This window comes from Hypanus sabinus, chromosome 6 (genome assembly GCF_030144855.1).
Source record: "Hypanus sabinus isolate sHypSab1 chromosome 6, sHypSab1.hap1, whole genome shotgun sequence".
Classification (NCBI taxonomy): Eukaryota; Metazoa; Chordata; class Chondrichthyes; order Myliobatiformes; family Dasyatidae; genus Hypanus; species Hypanus sabinus.
In genome coordinates, this window is record NC_082711.1 from 37,456,732 (window position 1) to 37,480,064 (window position 23,333).

Genomic DNA, 23,333 nt, shown 5'->3' on the forward strand with positions numbered 1-23,333 from the left:
AGCTTAATCAGTTTGGCATGGCCTAGATGGGCCAAAAGGCCTGTTTCTGTGCTGTACTTTTCTCTGACTCTATACATATATTGGGTGGATTCCCTTATCTTGGATCAGATGAGGCTGAGAGGAAACCTGGCTGATATATACAAAATTATAAGGGGCTTAGACAGGGGAGGTAATAGGAAATGTTTCTCCTCATAAAAAGCATCTAAACTAGAGGGATAACAGGTAGGAGTTCTATAGGAAATCATCTGGAGACCATTTCTGCCCAGAGGATTCTTGGAATCTGGCACAAACCACCTGAATGGCTGGTGGTGGCAGATACTCTCATAACATTTAGTAAATATCTACAAGAGCACTTAAATCACCAAGGCATACACAACTATGTACTGTGCCAGTAAATAGAATTACTATAGATAGGTGCATGGACATAGTGAGCTGGAAGTGCCTGGCTCTGTGCTATACAACTCTGCGACTCCATGACTCATACCCCGAAAGACAATAAATGTCCTCAGCCTTAATCACTTTCTCACTGGCTTTATTAACATTTGAAAATCAAATCCAGATTAGAATGACTTACTGCTTGACTTTCTCTCTAATTGTAGGCTTCCTTCTGTGTTTCTCTTCCCCCCCCACCCCACCCCCCCAAGGCTAATTTTTCTTAGAAATGAAAATTTCACTGAAATGAAAATGCACAGTCACTGACCTCATTTATCCAACAAGAATGAGGTTACTTTCTTAATCAACTATTTTAAGGGTGATTGTTTCGCATGAAAAAGTCAGATGCGAAGCAAGCTGCCTCAAAATTTGGAAGAAAATGTAGCAGTATATGTAAAGGGGCCTTCCAGGGTTCAATCAACACTGAAGTTTTCCTGTAAATGTTCCCAATAATTTTCTCCTCTCTTCATTTTTTTTTACTAATTCCACCCGCCCTCTTCAATCTCTTTCAGAGCTTCGTTCCAAGGCAGTCCTAAAGCAGTAGATAAGGTCAATGTGGGACCTACAGTCTTTGCCATAGGTGAGGCAGATGCTTGATTAAAGGTCTGTGTGGTTTCCTTTTGCTAAACCTGTGCATTCCCCTCACAAAAGAACTCGTATCATTCCTCATGTTCCTCAATTTCAAGTAGTCCTGTGTCAAGGAATCTCATGAGTCAATGAGTAAGTTATACTTTTGCAAGGAGGCAGTAAGAACATGCTTGGGTCTCTTTATCAGCATGGAGTGCCTGCTTCAGACATCTGGAGCTGACTATACAAACATCATGGCTTGCTCAGCAAAAATGACCGAGTGCCTCCGTGCTGGGGATACTGTCCTGGAAGAAGAAACTGGAATTAATTTGCTTATCCTGACAATGGATTGAAAGGGTTTTACAGAGTTTTTCCACTGCCTTAAGATAGCTTCTACAAATAGTCCATATCTCAAAAGCATATACGTAGGAGGGTGGGAATCACAATTGTCTGGTAAGCTATTGTTTGAGGTCTTCCTCTCCAAATCTTCTACTCCTCAATCAGCTAACACACCAAAGATGGTGATGAATTTCAACGGATAGGCTTCCTTCATTGGGAGACAATGCCCAACCTATATTTCCGGATTCACATTGTAGATCTTTATTGGGGCGTGTGGGTGAAGCATCTGTGCTTCACAGATGTTCAGCTTATGGTCCATTATTTCAAATTCTTCAGTGAATGAGTCGATAATAGTTGGAGTTCAGCCTTCAAGTGTGCACATGCACAAGCATTATATCTGTTCTGTGACTGACTTTAGAGTGACCTTGGTGATGGAACAGAATCAATACAGGATGAATATTTGTTACTGATATTGACATTGCTTTATTATTGTCACATGTCCCAAGATACACTGAAAAGCTGTTCATACAGATCAAAATTGATACAGTGCCTTGAGGTAGAATAAGGTGAAACAGCAGCAAAATGTAAAAACCACCCAAAAAAGTGCAGTGCAGATAATGAGGTAGATTGTGAGGCCAAGTGTTCATCTTATCATTCGATCATATAAAAGATCCATTCAGAAGTCTGAAAACAGTGGCATACAAGCTGTTTTTGAGCCTGGTGGTATGTGCTTTAAGGATTTGTTATCTTTTGCCTCATGGGAGGGGAGAAGAAAGAATGTCTGGCATGGGTGGGACTTTGCTTACATTGGCTGCTTTACTGAGCAAGAAGTATAGAGAGAGTCCTTGGAGGAGAGTCTGGTTCCTGTGATGTACTGAGCTGTGTCCACAACTCTCCAAAGTCTCTTGAGGTCACATGCAGTTACCAAGCCATTAAGCATCCAGACAGGATGCTTTCAATTGTGCACCAATCAAAAAATCCTCCTGTAGGTTAGCAACACGGCAACAGAAAGGGATATTGGGTCTCAAACTCACTCTATCAGATTAACTGATACTCCTTTAACAAGAGGGGTCAGAACTCACGTAGCAAAATGCTAAGGAGCATTGAATTACAGAAGGATCTTGGGATTGCAAGTTCACAGCTTCCTGAAAGTGGCAACGCAAATGGACAGGGGGGTAAAGAATGTATATGGCATTGAGTATAAAAGTCAGAAAGTCATGAGACAGCAGTATAACACATTGGTTAGGCTGAATTTGAAATACTATTTGCTGTTCTGGTCACCAAACTGGAGGAAGGACGTGGAAGCACTGGAGAGAGTACAGAAGTGTTTCACAAGGATATTGCCTGGAATGGAGAGTACTAGCCAAAAAAAAAGTGGTTAAACTAACTTGAATTGTTTTCTCTGGTGTGTATGAAGCTGAGAGGGTCCTGGTAGAAGTTTCCAAAATTGTGAGAGGCATAGATAGGGTAGAACAGTCAATTACTTGAGAGTATACATTTAAAGAGAGAAGGGGGAAGTTTAAAAGAGGCATGCAAGGCATTTTATTTTTTGCAGAACATGCTAAGTGCCAGGAACCCATTGCCAGTGGAGATGGTAGAAGTAGACATTTGGCATTTAAGAGACAGTTAGGCAAACATGTGGATAGAGAGATACCAACCATATGAAAGCAGATATGATAAGTTAGACTACCATCATGTAAGGTGGGCTGAAGGATGTGGTGCTGTGCTATACTGTCCTCTGTTCTGTGTTCATTGTTCTATGTAAAACAAAGGTTACTAAGCATGTTAAATCAAAACACTCTCATGATTTCTCTTTTTTGAATAAATGCAGAAAGCAATAATGGTAGAGAGAATACTTTCTCTCCCTCTCTCCTCTTTCTTCTTTCCTACAAAGATAATTTAGTACATTAAATTTTTCTTTGAGATTTGGTGCATACTTTGGAAAATCTGAAGTAAAGCTGTTGGGAAAAAAACAAACACTTCAGTAACCATGGCTTATGGTTCAGTATCAGCTAGAAAATTAAATATTGTCTGTGTTCAAAATTCAACAAGTCATAGTTTAGATAATACTGTCAGTCTCACCCAAGGATTTAGGAATAGATATGAAAGCATTGAAAATAGGATAGATAACTTGTATTATTGACCCCAGTCAGCACTGTTGCTCACAATTGCCATTAACTTCTGAAACCCCTTCAAAGTTACTTCAAAAACATTTAATTATTAACTATTTTTCAATTTCAAACAAATAGTTTTCAAATTCTGATAACATTAAAATATAAAAATTGTTCAAATGCTTTAACATTGTTCAAGCAGTTTAATAGCAAGGTCTATGAACACTGTCTCGTTGTCCATGTTCTGCACTGTTTATCTAATTTGTAACTCATAATAATTCTCATGTCTTGCACGGTACTGTTCCCACAAAACAAAAAAAAATTCATGGTATCTTTCAGTGATAAAAAAAATCGAAATCAGATTCAGATCTAAATGCACTTGTGTTTAATAACGTCCATTATAGACATTCACCTCCATTGAAATGAATGGAGAAGTTACACGATGTTCAGAAGAATGCTGGCTGGTAAGTGATATGGAGTCTCTGCAATTTCCAGCTCTCGCACTGAAATTCATGAGAAATCCTGCAACTTCACCACTCCTGAGTATGCATGAATTTTCTGCATTGGCTGAAGCTTTTTTGGAAATAGCAAAAGTGCTGTTAGCATTTCATCGAATTGTAGAAATACTCAAATTTAAAGGGCAGACAAAGTGCTCTCAGTCCACAGCCTTGCAGATTTTGATCTTTAAGTGCTTGCACAGTCATATTTTATTTCCTCATTCAGTTGGGGCAATTATCATATTTATAAATTTAAATCTTGTAGATATTTTAAGGGACTGGAAATTTCAGATACTGAGAAAACAATAGCAGTAAAAACTGTCTTTGGATTATTTGGATTAATCCATTTTTGGAAATGTATACTGGTCAGATTATGCAGTTTAAATATAATATTCCATCAATATAGCATTTATTATGTGACACACTATATAACTTCTTAATTATTGAAAATACTTTCACAATGTCCAGCGCAGGGTTACAGGAATTCAAAAAATTCAATATTTTGTTTTTCCCTATCAAACATAAAATATAAGCACTGGATACACGAAAGTACTGCATGTACAGTATATCTGTAGTTCTAGTGTACATGCTCGATCTATGCAACCATTTATTAATTAATTATAAATGTTTTGAACTTTTTGACAACGCAGTATCTTTACTTTATGAATTTAAATTACAAATCAAAAAATATTGGCAGTTGCAATAAATAACATTTAAAGTGTTTACCTGTAAAGTAAAATTTGCCAAGCAAGAGAATTTGACTCACTTAAATATCTTAATGTTAAGTGTTTAACTTTCTATTTAAAAAATGTGCCTTGACATTTTATTTGAATCTTTACTGATTTATTGACATTAGGGTAGTCCATCAAACTGTCGTGGACACTTGACAGGACACTTACTGCAGACAGTGTTTTCATTGAATTTAATTTGTCCTTTAGGCAATTTATAAAATATTCTCCATGAAAGGGGAATGTAAACTGTTCTACTGTTGCTTCCTCGCCTGGCTTTCTTGAAATTGTTTAACTGGTGATAAAAACAAAGAAACCTGTATTCTTCTGAAACCACAGAGAGGAAGTCTGGGTGGAGCTTCTGTCAAAGGTACAGACAACTTTTTGAAATGTGGGCATTTATACAATTGAATGAACAGCACTCAGGACTCCACTTGTTCAACATTCTATTTATGTATTTTTAACATATTTGCACTGTATTTCCCCTTTAAAGTTCATTAAATCTGCATTTTTCAAATGAATGTGGTAAATCAGTGATAATTATTTTTGGCAATTATCATATTGCAGGTAAACAATTATCTAAATTCCATCCCATGTATGAGACTTAAGTCTGTAAGTATTAGACAAGGTGTGAACTTTTCAGGCACGAGCTACCCCTCAATTACAGCAGCTGCAGTAAAGTTATAATTCACCTAAGGCCACAACTTATTACCTGTTCAAATATGCCCTTGAGATTGCAGTGGCAAGCTGCCTTCTTGAACTGCTACAGACCTTGTGAAGAATTTACCCCCACAATCCTTTGGGTGAAAAGCTGCAGCAAGTAAGCCCAGCAACAAGTCAGGATAGCGGACCGAAACATCGATTGTTATTCATTCCCTAGATGCAGCCTGACCTGCTAAGTTCCTCCAGCGTTTTGTGTGCGTTGCTTTGGATTTCCAGCATCTGCAGAAATTCTTGTGTACATTATAGAGTTGTCAATGATAGTCAAAGAAAAACGCCACTGACGTTTGGTTCACAGCATATTTTTTCCACTCCACCCCCCATAGTTCAGCAAATTATTCTTTCTCAGTTTCTATACAATTTTCTATTGAGAGTATTGATAGACTTCACCATTACTACACAGAGTTCCAGAGGATAATAGTTTACACATAAAAATCTCTCACTTTGTCCTTGTACCTTCTGCCCATTATCAGGGTATGTAGTCCATTGGAAATATCTCTCCTCTATTGATCCTATTTAAATGCAATAAAATGTAGTACACCATTATCAAATTTGCTCTCAATCTTTCTTTGTACAAGGAGAACCATCTCCAGCTCCTTCAGTCTTACTTAATTAAGCAATTAGTTAGCTGTTTCCCCTTTGCCTGCTGCCCTTGCACTTCTAGAATGCAGAGGTTATGTGTTTGTGAGGTGTTGACAACACAACCTTGGCAAGCTGACCTGGTCTATTTTGTAATGGAGCACACAGTGGGAGTGAATGCTGAGAGTGGTTGATGGGAAGACAGGCTGCATATCGAGCTTCTTAAAAGCAATCACTCATCCAGGCAAACATGAGGAAATCTGCAGATGCTGGAAATTCAAGCAACACACACAAAATGCTGGTGGAACGCAGCAGGCCAGGCAGCATCTATAGGGAGAAGCACCATCGACGTTGCGGGCCGAGACCCTTCGTCAGGACTCATCCAGGCAAATGAAAATCATTTACAACTCCGGAGTTGTCACTTGTAGATGTTGAAAAGGCTTCAGACTTTCAGAAAGTCAACCAATAGCCATAAGATATCCAGTCTCTTAGATACTCTGTAGACAAAGAATTTGCATAGCTATTCAATCAATTTCCTGGTAAATATGGATACTGAAGATGTTGATAGATGTTAATCATTGACTGAAGAATTCACTTAATGTCAAAAGTAAATGGCTCTTTGTTAGAGGGCATCAGTGCATCACACTTGTATAGTGTGACTGTTACTTACTTGTTATTGGTCACTGCCTAGGGCCTGTCCTGGTTTCATGGCACATCGGTCATGGCTGTCTAATAGATGAGGAGTTATGAAAGAAAATAAACATTGCCTCATGCCATCTTAATTAGAAAGGGGCACAATTGGTTGGAATACCTTTTCCTATCGATTTACAGTTAATCATTCTGAAAAATGAAGTTAGTGGTTCAGTCAAAGTGAACTGGACTCTCTGCACTAACACCCCCTAAAGAATGGTCACCATGGAGTTGTAATGGAGTAGATCTGTCGTCCAGGAACTTGTATCTCAGCAAATGAGGAAGCAGAAGGCGTGAAAGAAGCTGTCTCCACAACTGTGCATTATGTTTTGGAAAGAGTCTATTTGGGTGGTAATACACTACCAAAAAGCTGAGGTACAATTATACCTGAGCTAGAGAGATTTCCATTGCCACAATCCCAAAATAAAATAGATGTATCATAACATTTTGAGGAATGCTGCCTAATAATGACTGATCCATGTGGTAAAATATCCAAGAATCTTTTCCTAATGCATTCTTAACTTCAACTTAATCAGTTATAGGTTAATAGATCAGCTTCCTATTGAGTGTGCTCTTCTACTTCCTATCAGTGTTTCAGTCCAAAAAGCACTACCAATGATTAAGTATGCTGTACGTTCTAAATTTGACGGTACATGCCATTAAACAATTTAATGAATGTAAGAGGTGGTCACCAATCACACTAGAAAGTTAATGAGTAACTTCCAATTGTATTTTCTGTCACAGTAACCAAAGTGCATTTTCAGTTTCTGCCAAATATACAACATACTCACAGAATGGGAACAATAAATAATTTTCTCTTATAAAGGAATCAAAGAATTTATCAGTTTAATCCCTTAAAAAGGAAGTGAAATACAGTAGAAACATGTCATTTCACTGCATTAGTTACTTTTATCTATCAGTTTAATTCCTCTGATCTTTGCTCAGGAACTCTTTAATCTTCAATTAAAGTGTTCAGCACTTATTTATGTCAACCACCTGGGCTGGTGTCAGGTTGAAAGGATGTCTGGATGCCTGGGAGTTACTTGCCTTTTCTCTCCACTTAATACTGCTTTCATTGTAGAAGTTGGGACGTTATGTTGAAGTTATGCAAGACATTGGCAAGGCTGCATCTGAAATAGTAAAGCATAGGAGACTGAGGACTGACCTCAGAGAGACGTACAAAATCATGAGGAGCGTACATAGAGTCCTTCTCGCAGAGAAAGGGTATCAGAAACTAAAGCATACACTGTAGGTGTATTGCGATGGCCCTGCGCAAGGTATAATGGCAGTGCAGTACATTACAAAGAAAGGAAAGATTTACAAGGGACCTGAGGAGCAATGTCTTCATACAGATGGCAATGCACATGAGGAATAAGCTATCACAGAAAGTTGCTGATGCAGGTGCAATAACAACGTTTAAAAGACTTTTGGACAGGCACATGGATAGGAAGGGTTTAGAGAGATAAAGGGCAAACAGGACTAGCTTCAATAGACATCTTGGTTGGCGTGGACATGTTGGGCCAAAGGGCCTGTTTCCATGCTGTGTGTTACTCTATGAATCTACGAACTTATTCAAAGATGTTGTTGAAAGCTCTTCCACCCGGAAAGGGGGACAGAGTTCTGCCACTCTTGATTTCCCTAGAAAGCTACGACAGAAGATAAATCTCATGAAATTATCTCCTGTGCTTCATGGATTTGACAGTATGGCAGTTCTGTAGTACCTCAACCCACTAGTTCCTTCTTGTCCTTCAGAACCTGTGAACCTACCATATGACTGGGATATACATTGTAACTAAAGCTTACTTTTTCCTGTCTTGATGCCCATATATGTATGCTTTCCTGCTAGGACTGTTAATTTTCAATAAGGAATGGGGAAGAAACAGACTGATTATTCTTCAATCCTCTCTTAAAGCCAGCCAGATCAGTACTGTCTATGGATTAGTCCAGGCTTTAGTGGACAGTGCAGCTCAATATCACAGCAGACATATAGACATCAGCATTATGATGAGCATGGCTTTTAGCAATATTAGCTGTCAGTTAATTGTATGGTGTCATGATGTTATCTTCTAAGTTATCTTCTAACCCAAACAATAGTACATTATGCAATATTTTAACATACATGTATATATTGTCAACAAATATTTCTTTATGCCAGAATAATCAAACTATGTAATGTGTGCCCTGGAATGAGATCTTAGGCAAAAAAAAATCCGCAATTTTTGTCAAAAGAAATAAGCAGCAGATTTTAAATCTTTGTATCTCTGGATGAATGTTTTCCGAATCACCCTCACTCAAAATTAGCAATGTCAGATGTTTCTAGATTCAAATCTGTGCAAAATAGGTTTTCAGAAAGTCAAAAGGTCAACTCAGTTGACTGAAATTCCTACAGAGTATTTGCCAAATGCATTTGCGAATACATGGCTCCTCTGTAGAGAGAGTTAAGAGCACGAGCTTCCTGGGAGATCACACCATGGATGACCTCACCTGGGTCCTTAGTATCACCTCCCAGCAGCACCTCCAATTCCTAAGAACACTGAGGCGTGGTATAATGCCGTGGTAGTAGGGGACTCCATAGTAAGAGGCATGGAAAGGGATTTCTGTGGCAACAGGTGAGATTTAAGGATGGTGTGTTGCCTCCCTGGTGCTAGGATCCAGGACATCACGGACCAAGTGCAGGGAATCCTCAAGGGTGAAGATGAACAGCCAGAAGTGATAGTGCATGTCGGCACAAATGACATCAGGAAGAAGAGGAAGGACATTCTGCAGCAGGACTTCAGAAAACTTGGAAGAAGGCTGAAAAGCAGGACTTCCAGGATGGTTACCTCTGGTTTGCTTCCAGTTCCTCGTGCTGGAGAGGGCAGGAACAGGGAGATAATGGATCTGAATGTGTGGCTGAGGAACTGGTGCAGGAAGCAAGGATTTACATACTTGGACCACTGGGGTATGTTTTGGGATAAGGATAAATTGTACAAAAGGGACGGGTTGCACCTTAATTGGCGGGAACCAGCATTCTGGCAGGCAGGTTTGCCACTGCAACACGGATGTGTTTAAACTAAGTAGTGAGGGGAGGGGTTGAACTGGAAATATAAAGATGGAGTTAAAGGGAAAATGAAAATAAGAAAAGTTAAAAAGGACAACAGAATCAATGGAGCAGAAAGCTCAAGAAGAGATCATACAGTATGGCCAAGAGAAATAGGAATTGATATGAAAGGTGAGGGGAGTATTATATATGAATGCACGAAGTATAAGGAATAAAGTAGATGAGCTTGAGGCTTAGTTGGAAATTGGCAAGTATGAAGTTGTGGGAATAACAGAGACATGGCTTCAAGCGGACAGGGCCTGCGAAATGAATATTCAAGGATATACGTCTTATCGAAAGGACAGACTGACTGGCAGAGGGGGTGGGGTGGCTCTGTTGGTGAGGAATGATATTCAGTCCCTTGCGAAAGGGGACATAGAATCAGGGGATGTAGAGTCAGTATGGATAGAACTGAGAAATTCTAAGGGTAGAAAGACCCTAATGGGAGTTATCTACAGGCCCCCAAACAGTAGTCTGGGTGTAGGGTGTAAGTTGAATGAAGAGTTAAAATTGGCATGTCGCAAAGGTAATGATACTGTTGTCATGGGGAATTTCAACATGCAGGTAGACTGGGAGAATCAGAATGGTACTGGACCCCAAGAAAGGGAGTTTGTGGAGTGCATCCGAGATGGATTCTTAGAACAGCTTGTACTGGAGCCTACCAGGGAGAAGGCAATTCTAGATTTAGTGTTCTGCAATGAACCAGATTTGATCAGGGACCTCGAGGTAAAGGAGCCATTAGGAGGTAGTGACCATAATATATGTTTTAACCTACAATTTGAGAAGGAGACGGATAAACCGGATGTGTCAGTATTACAGTTGAACAAAGGGAACTATGGAGCTATAAGGGAAGAGCTGTCCAAAGTTCAATGGAACAATACCCTAGCAGGGAAGACAGTGGAACAACAATGGCAGGTATTTCTGGGAATAATGCAGAAGATGCAGGATTGGTTCATTCCAAAGAGAAAGAAAGATCCTAAGAGGAGTAAGGGGCAGCCGTGGCTGACGAGGGAAGTAAAGGACAGTATAAAAATAAAAGAGAAGTATAACATAGCAAAGATGAGCGGGAAGCCAGAGGACTGGGAAGCTTTTAAAGAGCAACAGAAGATAACAAAAAAGGCAATACGCAGAGAAAAAATGAGGTACAAAGGTAAACTAGCCAAGAATATAAAGGAGGATAGTAAAAGCTTCTTTAGGTATGTGAAAAGCAAAAAAATAGTTAAGACCAAAATTGGGCCATTGAAGACAGAAAAAGATGATTTTATTATGGGGAACAAGGAAATGGCAGATGAGTTGAACAGGTACTTTGGATCTGTCTTCACTAGGGAAGACACAAACAATCTCTCAGTTATAATACTGGCCAAAGGAACTAGGGCGGGGGTCGGCAACCCGCGGCTCCGGAGCCACATGTAGCTCTTTTACGTCTGTGCTGCGGCTCCCTGTTGCTTTGGGAAATAATTGGTTGTGGCGACCCTTTTCCTGGCACATCCGAACCGACTCACTATTAGATAGCCTACGGGGGTTTGCGAGCACAGAGCTTTGGAGCCTCTGCGCCAAGGGGGGCAGGTTGAGGGTGGCTTAAAAGTGAGGCTGAAGATTTCGAATAAAGTTTTTTCCTTCGACTGCAGTTACCGACTCCGTGTCGTAATTTTAGCGCTGCGTGTAGCACACCGCTACATGATCAGTATTTAATTAAAATGTATTTTATGTTAGTTTGTTAGTTTTTGAAATGTAATTCTAAATTTGAAGATTATGGTGATCTTGTACAATCTAAATAAGACGTTGTGGCGACCCATTTCCTGACACATCCGAACCGGCTCACAATTAGCCAGCGTTCAGGCTAAGGGAGATAGCCTACGGGGGTTTGTGAGTACGTGCCTTTTGCAGCATCCGCGCCCATGGGGGGGCGGGTTGAGGGAGGCTTAAAAGCAAGGCTGTTTAGTTCGAATAAAGCTATCTTTGACTGCAGTTTACTGACTGCGTGTAGCAACCGCTACAACGTGTTTTTATCGCTGGCTGTCCAGAGGGGAGGTGCTGAAACGCTTTGTCGCGTGTCTGGAAGAAGAGAAAACTTTTCTGGGCAGCAAAGGGCTCAACTTTCCTGAGCTGGAACAGCCAGAGTGGCTGGAAAAGCTACACTTCATGGTAGACATGACAGCGCACCTGAACACGCTGAACACAGCTCTTCAACGGGGTAAGGACGTACAGCCCTGCACATGTTGGAGGATGTTTTGGCATTCGAGCGCAAGTTGACGTTGCTTGCCAGAGATTTACAGAAAGGCACATTGTCTCACTTCCCCAATTTGAGAGAGTTCAAACAAGGTCACGACATGATAAATTCGGAGTATTTACATTCTGCAATCATTGCAATGCAAACATCGTTTGGGAAACGCTTCTGTGAGTTCAGAGAGGAAAAAAACACATTATCCTTCCCGGTCACTCCCCTAAGCATCGATCCATCCCTACTGAATACGACTGCATTGTCAGGTGTGAGTCAACCTGAACAAGTATGATAAATATTTTAATTGCCTATTATTTTACGTATATTCATATGTTTTCATTGTTCAGTGAAATAGTCCTTTTATTTTTCAGGTTGACAGCTGGCTGACGTTATTTTTGGTTTGCTGCTGGCGGCAAATTTAAGTTTGGCGTTTTTCATAAATACAAGAAGGACTCAAATACTTAAAAGTAACCTTCAACCCAACGTCTTTTTTTCGGAGTTCAAAATGTTTTTGTTGCATGCAGAAATGTAATTTCGTTTTCTCTGCAGGAGTTCATCAATTTCATAAATGCAACACATTATAGTTTGTTTATACATAGCATAAAGGCAAAACAAAACGTTGTATGCAGTGTTATTTCATTTTAAATGTCAAACGGGTTTTGCGGCTCCCAGTGTTTTCTTTTCTGTGGGAAACGGGTCCAAGTGGCTCTTTCAGTGGTAAAGGTTGCTGACCCCTGAACTAGGGTAATGGATGAACTGAAGGAAATTTATATTAGGCAAAAAACGGTGTTGGATAGACTGTTGGGTCTGAAGGCTAATAAATCCCCGGGGCCTGATGGTCTGCATCCCAGGGTACTTAAGGAGGTGGCTCTAGAAATCATGGATGCATTGGTAATCATTTTCCAATGTTCTATAGATTCAGGAACAGTTCCTGCGGATTAGAGGGTGGCTAATGTTGTCCCACTTTTCAAGAAAGGAGGAAGAGAGAAAACAGGGAATTATAGGCCGGTTAGCCTGACGTCAGTAGTGGGAAAGATGCTGGAATTAATTATAAAAGAGGAAATTACAACACATTTGGATAGCAGTAGAAGGATCAGTCCAAGTCAGCATAGATTTATGAAGGGAAAATCATGCTTGACTAATCTTCTGGAGTTTTTTGAGGATGTAACTATGAAAATGGACAAGGGAGAGCCAGTGGATGTAGTGTACCTGGACTTTCAGAAAGCTTTTAATAAAGTACCACATAGGAGATTAGTGGGCAAAATTAGAGCACATGGTATTGGGGGCAGAGTACTGACATGGATTGAAAATTGGCTGGCTGACAGGAAACAAAGAGTATCAATTAACGGGTCCCCTTCGGAATGGCAGGCTGTGACTAGTGGGGTACCACACCGCAAGGTTTGGTGCTGGGACCACAGCTGTTTACAATATAAATTAATTATTTAGATGAAGGGATTAAAAGTAACATCAGCAAATTTGCTGATGACACAAAGCTAGGTGGCAGTGTGAAATGTCAGGAGGATGTTATGAGAATGCAGGGTGACTTGGACAGGCTAGGTGAGTGGGCGAATGTATGGCAGATGCAGTTTAATGCGGATAAATGTGAGGTTATCCACTTTGGTGGCAAGAACAGGAAGGCAGATTACTATCTAAATGGAGTCAAGTTAGGAAAAGGGGAAGTACAACGAGATCTAGGTGTTCTTGTACATCAGTCAATGAAAGCAAGCATGCAGGTACAGCAGGCAGTGAAGAAAGCTAATGGCATGCTGGCCTTTATAACAAGAGGAGTGGAATATAGGAGTAAAGAGGTCCTTCTGCAGATGTACAGGGCCTTGGTGAGACCCCAGCTGGTGTATTGTGTGCAGTTTTGGTCTCCAAATTTGAGGAAGGACATTCTTGCTATTGAGGGAGTGCAGCGTAGGTTCACAAGGATAATTCCCGGAATGCAGGGACTGTCATATGTTGAAAGATTGGAGCGACTGGGCTTGTATACACTGGAATTCAGAAGGATGAGAAGGGATCTGATTGAAACATATAAGATTATTAAGGGATTGGACACGCTGGAGGCAGGAAGCATGTTCCCGCTGTTGGGTGAGTCCAGAACTAAAGGCCACAGTTTAAGAATAAGGGGTAGGCCATTTAGAACAGAGATGCGGAAAAACTTTTTCACCCAGAGAATGGTGGATATGTGGCATGCTCTGCCCCAGAAGGCAGTGGAGGCCAAGTCTCTGGATGCTTTCAAGAGTGAGTTAGATAAAGCTCTTATAGATAGCGGGGTCATGGGATATGGGGAGAGGGCAGGAACGGGGTACTGATTGTGTATGATCAGCCATGATCACAGTGAATGGCGGTGCTGGCTAGAAGGGCTGAATGGCCTACTCCTATCCCTCCTGTCTATTGTCTATAAAAACAAGAATGGTCAGGAATCCCCCAGGCCATTAAGCTTCTGAACTCCCTGCCGCATCATATTCAAAGTGTCACTGGCCAATCTGTTTCGTACCTTACATTATTTAACATCAATGCACTTTTGTTTGATATTTATGTGTGATTCATCTGTAGATTTTATCCTTACCTTCATAAGTTATCAATGTTATGAGCGTTGTGTGTACTGTTGTGCTTTACACGTTGGTTCGTTGTCTCACTTCGATAGACATTATATGGTTATATATGTTATATACATGGCTATAATTAAATGACAAAAAAACTTGAAAATGTTCATTAAATGTGTGGTAGGAGCTGATGTTTTACAATGGCTTTTGCCACTTATGCAAGTTTACAATGCAAGAGCAAAATCTCTGAGAAATGCCAGATTATTGTGTTTCATTCCATCTATTTTTGCCTTGAATGGAAAATCCTACAAAAAATAGTGGATTTGGCCCAGTATATCATGGGTAAAGCCCTCTGAATCATTGAGCACACTTTCACGAAACACTTTTGTAGGAAAGCAACATCCCCCATCAGGGATCCCCACCACACAGGTCATGCTCTCTTCTCACTGCTGCCATCAGTTAGAAGGTACAAGAGCCTCAGGACTTGCACCACCAGGTTCAAGAACAGTTATTACCCATCAACCATCAGACTCTACAGCAAAAGGGGATAACAACATTCAATTCCACATGCCCCACCATTGAAATAGTCCAACAATAAATAAACTCAGTTTCAAGGACTCTTCATTTCATGTTCTCATTATTTATGGCTATTTATTTTTATTTGCATTTGCACAATTTGTTGTCTTCTGCGCTCTGGTTGATCGTTCATTGATCCTGTTACAGTTACTATTCTATAGATTGGTCGAGTATGCCCACAAGGAAATGAATCTCAGGGTTGTATATGGTGGCATATATGTACTTTGGTAATAAAATTAACTTTGAATTTAGAATTTTGATATTTGAATATACTGCCACAATTCTCTGTGACACAGGATACCGTATTGGCCCACCAAGTCTATGCTGGCTCACACTTTAGTCCCATTGCTCACTAATTCTTGTATTTTATTTTCTCTTCATTTCCATCAACTCTCCCAAGATTCTGCAACTCATCTACATACAGGGGCAGCTTACAGTAGCCAAGTAACCAGTGTGTCTTAGGGATGGAGTCATAGAATCATTGAGGTTATCAGCACAAAAACAGGCTTTTTGACCCATCCAGTCTGTGCCAAACTATTAATCTGCCTAGTGTCATCTACCCGCACCTGTACCATAGCCCTCCATACCCCTCGCATCCATGTACCTATCCAAATTTCTCTTACAGTAAATGTTGAAATTGAACCTGCATCCAACACTTCCACTGGCAGCTCGTTCCATATTCTCACCACCCTCTAAGTGCAGACGATCCCCTTGGGTTTCCCTTAAATATTTTGCCTTTCACCCTTAACCTATGACTTTAGTCTCACCCAACCTCAGTGGGGAAAAAACTGCTTACATTTACCCTCTCTGTATCCCTAATAATTTTTTATACCTCTATCAAATCTCCGCTCATTGTTCTACACTCCAGAGAATAAAGTCCTAACCTATTCAGCCTCTCCCTGTAACTCAGGCCCACAAGTCCCAACAACATCCTTTTAAGTTTTCTCTGTACTCTTTCATCCAGTATGTAGGTGACTAAAACTGTACACAATACTCCAAATTTGGCCTCAACAATGTTTTAAACAACTTCAAAATTAATGTCCCATCTCCTGGACTCAATACTTGGATTTATGGAGGCTAATGTGCCAAAATCTCTTATAGATGTGGGAGCAGACTGAAGGATCCACAGAAAACTCAGAGTCATATAGAAAACTTGCGAACTCCACACAGACAGTGTCGGAGATCAGGATTGAACCCTGGTCACTGGAGTTGTGAAGCCACAGCTTTGCTTGCTGCACTATCTTCACAGTCTCTGAATATCACAATGCTTCTTCATGACCTTCCTCTGTTGCAGACAGATCACAAGAAAAAGAAACTAATTTCTCAACTCTTACACTGGAAAATTGAGATCATTGTGAAGAAAACCATAGGTCTCTTCTTTGATTTCGACAACTTTTAACAAGCATTACTTGTATTTATTTTTTTCTATTTTATAACCTTAATTTCCTTCATTTGGAGCATCCTCCATAAAAGAAGAATTTCCAAAAGAAAACATTGTTAAGAGAATCAAGGGGAACGGGAGAAAATTAAGGCAACAGTCTTGTGCAGGGAGTACAGCTGAGTCTCACAGATCCTGATTACAATGCTGCCTTCCATGTGCTGTCTCACATCTCAGGAGTGCACATTCTATAACACCCATGCGAGAGAAATTCAATTGTTTAATTATATCCCCAAAAGAAATAGATGCAAGGTAAATGTCACCTTTTTAGACATACAAATCAGACCATCACCTCTTCAACTAAATGTTGAATTTCTATCTTCACTACTGTTCTGACAATTATAATTTGCCCACCAAAACCTTGCAACTTTCGTATCTTCCAAGTAATCTTCCACCTCTGCTGAGCGCCTCCTACCAGCATTCTGCCTACTTATCCAATTCTTCACATTATTGCATTTGATTATCAGAATGTATCACTGGACTCAAAAGTATTCCCTCCCCAATTTCGACAGCCCACCTAAAGACCAGGCTTACTTTATTTCTGCTTACTTTCCATTCATTAATCTGGAGAGTGAGTCGAACATCAGTTGGAATGGAATTTCAAACATATTCTCACAAAGTAACTCCACATGCTAATTAAATTTAGAACTATTAGTCTATATTCTGCAGGGATTGCTTATGACATATCTATTATTATCACTGACCACATTCCTAAGTATGCCTCTGACTATTTAATGTCATTTATTACATCGACATGACATCTTTTCAGTATGCAATGTGCTACATTTAACAGCGCAACTGCATAACCCTTCGAAGTTTGTCTGCAAAGCTATTTAATGCTGTTGGTGAATTCGCAGAGCTTGCAATTTTCTGTACCCATCCTTTTAAGCAGATTACAAACATTTCTCTCTCCCCATTATAGGTTGCTACATTTGTTCTATATGCAAACAATGTTACATTTAGTTGTTTGGTTCATAATGTTGAAAATGAATTTCAACGATATCTTTTTTTCACAGATTTGCAAACCTAGGCCTCCATGCCTCCCTCTGCAACTGATCCTTGACTTCCTCATCAGCAGACAATTGTCAGTGTGGATCGGAAATAACATCTCCTCAAGTGCAATCAACGCTCGCTCACTTCAAGAATGCATACCTGCCACTCTACTCTCACTACACCTATCTGTGCACAGCACAAATACCGTCAATAAGTTCACCAATTACACAACAATTGTTGGCAGAATCTCAGATGGTGACAAGGAAGCATACATGAGTGAGCTAGATCAGCTGGATAAGTTCAAACTTCAAAGTAAGTTCATTATCAAAGTACAAATTTTCACATATTTTCTATATGTGATTCATTTTCTTGTGGGCATACTCAATAAATCTACTGAGTAATATATCAATGAAAGACCACCCAACTTGGGCATACAGCTAGAGTGCAGAAGACAACTAACCGTGCAAATACAAAAAGAAAGAAAGAGTAACAAATAAATAAGCAATAAATATTAAGAACATGAGGTGAGGAGTCTTAGAAAGTGAGTTCATTGGTTGTGGGAACATTTCAATGATGGGGTAAGTGAAGTTATCCCTTTTGGATCAAGAACTTGATGAAATTCAGGGGTAATAACTGTTCCTGAATCTGGTAGTGTGATTCTTGAGGTTCCTAATACTTCTTCCTGATGGCAGCAGCAAGAAGAGAGCATGTCCTGGTTGCTGGGGTTCCCTGTTGATGGATACTGCTTTCCTGCGACAGCTTTTCACACAGATGTGCTCAATGGTACGGAGGGCTTTACCCGCGATTGACTGGGCCGTATCCATTACTTTTCATAGGATTTTCCATTCATGGTCATTTGGTGTTTCCATACCAGGCTGTGATACGGCCAGTCAAGATACCCTCCACAACACATTTAGGGAAGTTTATCAAATTTTTAGATGTCATGGTGAAACTTCGCAAACTCCTAAAGAAGTAGAGCTGCTGTCTTACTTTCTTCAAAATTGCACTTATGTGCTGAGCCCAAGACAGGTCCTCAAAAATGATAACACAAAGGAATTTAAAGTTGCTGACCCTCTCTACCTCCGATCCTACAATGAGGACTGGCTCATGGACCTCTGGTTTCCTTCTCCTGAAGTCAATAACTGTACTCAGCTATTCCTTCTCAGAGATGATTTTGTCTCATAGTATTGAGCTTCTCAAAAATGTTCTAAAAATGAAACTTTGTCCTAATCGATGTACATAAACCTAAAATTGACAAGCTGCCAACGTATAAAATTTATGCCACTGTAATGATCTTCATAAAGAGCAGAGCTGAGTAGTCAACCCCTAATCTGGCATCTCGTTAGCACCATCACCATTTTGGATTACCATTGATTTGGGTCAACCACATAACTGCAAATTTCTTATTCCACAAAATGAGGAGTGGCCAGGGTGAGAACAGACACAACAACATTAAAGAAACTCAATACCATCCAGGACAGGCATCCTGACCTATGCCTTCTATAGGACATTTAGGAACAGCTCATCAAGCTTCCTTCACCAGATCTGATAACTAATGAAAAACAGCATGACAAAGGATAAAAGCACTTTGTTATGTACTCACTTCCAAGTTTCTAATATTTATAATGACACAGAAGGAGGCCATTAGCCCCATCTGTGCCATATTTGCTCTTACCATTCACTTCAAAAGACTTATTTACACCAACCAATTAACCTGCCATTCTCATAATCCTAACCATAATCTTCGGTTATGGGAGGAAACAGGACTCCCAGGGAAACCCCACAATAAGACTGCACCACCTGGGTCATGCCTTTTTCTTATCACTACAATTAGGAAAGAGGTAGAGGAGCCTGAAGGCCCACACTCTATGTTTTTTGAACGGCTTCTTCCCCTCTGTCATCAGATTTCTTAATAATCCACAAACACTACCTTCTGATCTTCATTTGTACTGTTTATGTATGTATCCAATTATTTAATTATTTATTTATTGTAATTATGGTCCTTTTTTTCACTTTTCTGCTGCTGAAAAACAATCCATTTCCTGAGATGAGTGGCAATAAATCTGATTCTGATTCTGCACAGGCAGCAGCCAAGGTCAGCATTGGAACCCAGGTCATTGTATCTGCCAGGCACCAGATTTTACTGCTGAGCCCCCATGCTATCCAAGTTATTTCATTTCTCAAAAGTCACTTGCCTTCCATATTTGGATATCCGCCGTTATTCCCGCAAATTGGTCCCCCAACTGATAATCTGAAGCTCCCCAACAGAACAGACCAGAGGGACCTTGGTGTTGCAGGTAATCACGATGAGGAAGAAGGTGCTTAGTATGCGGGTCTTTGTCAATCAGGGCATTGAATATAGAATTTGGAACATTATGTTGCAGTTTTACAAGACGTTGGCAAGGCTACACTTGGAGTATTGTATATAGTTTTGGTTACCCTTTACAGGAAAAACATCATTAAGCTTGAAGGAGTGCAAAAAAGATTTACAAACATCATGCCAAGATTTGAGGAAAGGTTGAACAGGCTAAGACTTTACTCCTTGGTGCATACAAGTATGAGGGGTATCTTTATAAAGATGTATAAAATCATGAATATCTTTTTTCCCAGATAAAGGAAATCGAAAACAAAAGGGCATGTGTATAACATGGAAGTGAGCAGATTTAAAAAGGACTTGATAGGCAACTTCTTCACACACGCATATGGAACAAGCTGCCAGAGTAAGTCATTCAGGCAGGTATAATAACAGCATTTAAAAGACACTATGTGGCAAGTACATAGATTGGAAAAGTTGAGAGGAATGTGGGCCAAGCATGGGCAAATGGAACAAGCTTAGATGGTATCTTGGTTGGCGGGGACCAGCTGGGCCTTCCTCCATGCTGTATTACTCTATAACTCTGTATAATATCATTGTGCTTGGACCGTCACCACAACTTTAGCTGTTCCAGGAAAAACCTCATCATAAGCTTTACAGGGAAGCTAGAGAAAAGCAATTTATTTAACTCTGGCACAGTCACCTTTTTATACTCTAGCAGCTGGACATTAAATTTTTCCAAGGTTCCTCCAAAAGGCCTGGCTTCATAAAGCTGTGTGGAAAACAATGGACAAGCAGGAGACTAGCCCCAAAGAAGCAACCTCATCCTTTTACACACTATTTCTCCCTATTTCACATCTGTAGTACAATTTTTCTAGTAAAATTCACATAATGCCAAAAATCTGGAGTAAATTTGGATACGAGACTATCAGCTGCAAATGTGACATAAATCATTTGACGAGGATTACCTAGGGATTAAATATGAAGTGAACTGTGAAGGACAGGAAATGTGGGCTAGACATTTTTATTAGATTACAAATGTATCTCCTGTGGTATTGCTCACAATAAATCGGTGAATGCAATTTAACCAGGAGGTGTGTTACATCCCCTCCCCAATACCCTGTCACACCCCGCCTTTGACAACCACCACCAGCACACAAAAACCCCTGACATTCGGTCTCAGCCTGCATTACAATGAAGCCATCAGTGTAAAAAGAAGCTGTATAGGTTAAGTGTTTCAAGTTTGATCTGACAGAGTCAAACAGAATGGAAACAGATTCTGCTTCCATCCAGGTCAGTACCTACATCAAACAACCATTTTCTTAAATCCACATATTCCCTTCTACTGCAGCCAGATTCTACCATGCACCATACCCATTTGGGCCAACTAGTTTCTACTTTGTACTGCATTTGTCATTTATTGTTCTAATTACATTCTTTCTTATATAATTCTGTATAATTCTTGCTTATGTCTTCCTTGCAAATATCGTATCACTAAAGCTGTGTATCTGCCAATGATGCTGCTGCAATTGTTTTGCATTTTATCTGTGCAGATATGTACTTGTGCATGACAATAATCCTGACTCTGACTTTGGCATTGATTTTGAATTTACCTTACCTAGTCCCATTTGCCTGTGTTTGGACCATACCCCTCTAGACCTTTCATATCCCTGTATCTGTATATTTGCTTTTAAAATGGTGTTAATGCTCCTGCTTCATTTGGCAGCTCATTTGATATTCTGTACAGTCCACACTCTGGGTCAAAAGCTTGTCCTTTGGATTCCTACAAAATTTCTCCACTCTCATCTTAAACCTATGCCTAGTTCCTGATTTTCCAACTTTAGACTGGGTCTATTCACCCTCGTGATCTTAAAGATTAAGAGAAATTAGTTTTATTGTCACATGTACATCGAAACATACAGTGAAGTGTGCCATTTGTATCAACAACTAACATAGTCCAAGGATGTGATGGAGGCATGCATCTGGCACCAACATAGCAAGCCCACAATTTAATAATCTTAATCTGCACATTTTTGTAATGTGGGAGGTAACTGGAGCATCTGGAAGAAACACACACAGTCATGGTGAGAATGTACAATCTGCTTACAGAGAGTGCCAGGAATTGAACCCTTATCTTCCTTTGACTGGTATTGTAAATATTTAGGATAACTGCTACGCTAATGTGTCAACCTCTGTAAAATCAACCTCAACCTTCTTCGCTCCAGTGAATAAAGACCCAACCTGCACAGTATCCCTCCAAAACTCAGTCCCTCAAGTGCAGATAACATTCTAAATCTCCTCTGCACTCTTTCCAACTTAATGTAATCTTTCCTATAGCAGGGAGACCAAAACTGAACACAAAATTCCAAACGTGACTTCACCAATGTCTCATACTACTACAACATTAGATTCTAACTGTTGTACTCAAAGCTCTGACGGATGAAGGCCAGAGTACAAAAATCTTTCTTCACCATTCTCTCTGCGAGCCACTGTACTTTCATTCCAAGGGCCTGCTGTTTTACAATACTCTCCAGGAACCTACCATTCACTGCAAAAGTCCTACCCTCATTTGTCTTCCCAAAATCTAACATCTCTCACTAATCCAAATTAAACTCCATTTGCCATTCCTTGGCCAACTCATCGATCCCTCTGTACTTCCCAATAACCACCTTCACTGTCTATTGTACTACGCATTTCAGTGTTGTTTACTGCAATTCTACATCAATACCAGCAATATGGAGGCTCATAAACCCTCCTAGAAGCTGCAGAGTTATTTTACCTGGGGTTTTATTGAAGCTAAGTTCAAGCCTCATGCTTTTAGTAAAATGAATATGTTTTATTGGGCTGTACCAGATGGAGCCTTGGAAATTGCATCCACTGGAAGATGTACTCCAGGATTAGGTGGAACTGAAACAGTCAGTTCAAGGGTGATATGCAAGTGTTGGGAGGATTCTAAATGCCACTGAAAGGAGGCAGATGAAAAGGCACCACTCCATCCCTATTCCAAAGTCATGGCTTACCCAAACGCTGCTGATTTTATATTTTTAAATGCCGTAGAACAGAGAGACTTAAAAGCATATAACTCCTTGAAATATCATTGCTAAGAATAAGGGGATATTGAAAACTAAATCTGATATTGAAAACTTGGTTGAGTCCAATGTGTTTTTATTCAGCAGGAAAATTAAAATAATTACTTGCCATACTTAATGACTTCTTTCTCTTCATTCATTTGGGAATGTCGGTAAGCAAGTCTTATTAAAGTGCTTTGTTCTCTCTCCTTCCAGTGTTCTATCTTCACCCATTCCACTTGAATATCTTTTATCTTTTAAAGTAGCCAAGTAGCCAAGCTTTAATGACCTTCTCCAATGCTGTTCAAGCCGTTTAACTAACTTTGGCCCAATTTGTTACTGATCACCCATTCTAAGTTTGTAATGGTGCAAATTATCCTTTCCAAATCCTGTACAGCACTCCCATCTTACCTGGCACACAAACACATCGAA

At 40.0% G+C, this 23,333-nt stretch overlaps 1 long non-coding RNA gene across 1 annotated transcript; it reads left to right on the plus strand.

Moving 5' to 3' along the window:
* Nucleotides 1-952: 952 nt before the first annotated feature.
* Nucleotides 953-14,556, plus strand: LOC132394985 (uncharacterized). Its single transcript, XR_009512476.1, has 3 exons — nucleotides 953-5,044; nucleotides 9,312-9,604; nucleotides 12,335-14,556. It is a non-coding gene; the product is annotated as an uncharacterized LOC132394985 (long non-coding RNA).
* The last annotated feature ends 8,777 nt before the right edge of the window (nucleotides 14,557-23,333 follow it).